Source organism: Nannospalax galili, unplaced genomic scaffold, assembly GCF_000622305.1.
Source record: "Nannospalax galili isolate Female #2095 unplaced genomic scaffold, S.galili_v1.0 scaffold2736, whole genome shotgun sequence".
NCBI classification, from domain to species: domain Eukaryota; kingdom Metazoa; phylum Chordata; class Mammalia; order Rodentia; family Spalacidae; genus Nannospalax; species Nannospalax galili.
The window spans coordinates 203,758-206,150 of NW_008338401.1; the positions used below are offsets into that span (position 1 = coordinate 203,758).

Here is a 2,393-nt window from a genome sequence, read left to right on the forward strand (position 1 = left end):
CCAGCTACAGTCTAGTGCTTTCTACTGTGTCTGTGGGTACTACCCATAAATGCAGATACCCACATATGGATGATCATATGTATTCAATAAAATTTTGAAAATGATTAATTGAAAGTGAAATTTAAACAGTTTCCACATATGTGTCATGTATTGTGCCGAAATCTTTCTGATTGTGAAGAATAAATGAATTCATTTGTGGTTCTAAATCACTTCATACATTGAAATAAAATTTAACATGTAGCCATGACTTTAAATGCATCCCAAAGTCCATTGTAGCCTCTTCTTCTGTTGGTAGATACAGCAGTATTCTCACATACTGGGGACTAAACAGTCAATCCTTGTTCTATGAGATGACAGAAAGGATTAATAAATTATGGTTCTATATATCTAGTGAGTCATCTCACAATGCTTTTGAATATTTCACTCCAAGAAGACGCTAGAGAATTATAAAAGCTGCCCTCAAAGAAAAAGTTTCTTACCTCTATCACAAGTAGGTGCATTCCTATCAAAATATTTAAATATTAAGTAACTAATATTCCTCTCAAGTCTGCTTAATATCTAACTACAACCTTCAAAAATTTCAAATATGGGGCTAGAGAGATGGATTATCAATTAAGAGTACTGATTGCTTTTGCAGAGACACAGGTTCTATTCCCTGCAACCGCATTACTGCTAACAACCTTCTAAAACTACAGTTCAAGGAGATCTGACACCATCTTCTGACATTCTTGGTTATTGTATAACGTGGGTACACTTAACATACATGCAGGCATAACACTCATACACATAAAATAAAAATAATAAATAAGATATTAAAAATTAAAATATTCTGTTCTAAATGGAAATAAAATCAATCAGGATAATTTTGCATAAGGACTCATCAATTTGTTCAAGGTAATATTATATATTGTCAGAGTGATTTTTCTGATATTTGCAGATTTATTTGAGCACATTTAACTTTCATCATCCTCTTGAGAATCATGCAAAGCCACAGCTTTGTCAATGAGTTCATACTACTGGGGATTTCACAGAATCCAAAGGTTGAAAAGATACCATTTGTTGTATTTTTATGGAACTACCATGCAACTCTTGGGGGCAACATGATGATTGTGGTGACCAGTCTGCAGCCCTGTTCTGCTGGGCTGCCCTGTGTACTTCTTCTTATCTTTCCTGTCCTTCCTGGATGCATGTGTTTCTTCCGTTGTCACACCCAACATGATTGTAGACTTCTATGAAAAGACCATCTCCTTTGAATGTTGTATGACACTGGTTTTTGCTGTCCACTTCTTCAATGCAGTGGAGGTGATTATCCTTGCAACCATGGCCTATGACCGCTATGTGGCCATTTGCAAGCCCCTGCACTACTCTTCCATCATGAACAGAAGGCTCTGTGGCACTCTGGTGGTAATAGCCTGGGCAGGAGGCTTCTTGAACGCCATCATACAGATTATCTTCACTTTGCAGCTGCCCTTCTGTGGACACAATTTCATTGACTATTTCATATGTGATTTGTTCCCATTACTGAAGCTTGCCTGCACTGACACACACATTTTTGTCCTTCTGGTGTTTGCCAACAGTGGGTCTATGTGCATCATCATCTTCTCCTTGTTGCTTGTCTCCTATGGTGTCATCTTGTTCTCTCTGAGAGCACACAGCTCTGAAGGAAGACATAAAGCTCTCTCCACCTGTGGATCCCATGTTACTGTTGTGTGTTTATTCTTTGTGCCATGTATATTAATATATGAAAGACCTACATCCCCATTTTCTTTGGAGAAAAAATGTGCTTATATTCGCTAATGTCCTGATCCCATTCCTCAATCCTATGGTTTACAGTTTTAGAAATAAGGAAATGAAGAGTGCCATCAGGAAAATGTGGAGGAGATTAGTTGCAGTATCTGATCAATAACAAAACCTTTCATTTACAAAGCATTGGAGATTGATCAGTTATTAAGAGGACTTTCTTGATAAATATGAGAAATGTTTAATTGAATCCCCACCATCCATATCCAAAGAATTGCATGATAGTGTACCTTTAACACAGTGCTGGTAAAATGGACAGGGGATCTCATTGGCTCCCTGGACAGCTACTCTATCAGGAAACATTTCAAGGTTTAGTTAGGAACATTGTCTCAAGGAAATAAGGCAGAGGGTAAGAGGTGAACATACTCAATGCCTTCCTTTTTCTTCTGTATGCATGTGAAAGGACAACCACCACTTCTGCCCATTGAATACAGAAGTGCGTGCGCGCGCACACACAAACACACACACACAGACAGACAGACAAATAATGCACATAAATGCACAAAGTGAAATTTCTATTGAAAAGCAATATAAAGTAACCAGTATTTATTTAGATAAGCTCTTCATGATTTATTCATTGTTTAGAAAGACAT

The 2,393-nt window shown here is 37.4% G+C and overlaps 1 pseudogene; it reads left to right on the forward strand.

The window, feature by feature from the left end:
- Nucleotides 1-980: 980 nt before the first annotated feature.
- LOC103734241 lies at nt 981-1,906 on the forward strand (annotated as a pseudogene).
- Nucleotides 1,907-2,393: the final 487 nt, after the last annotated feature.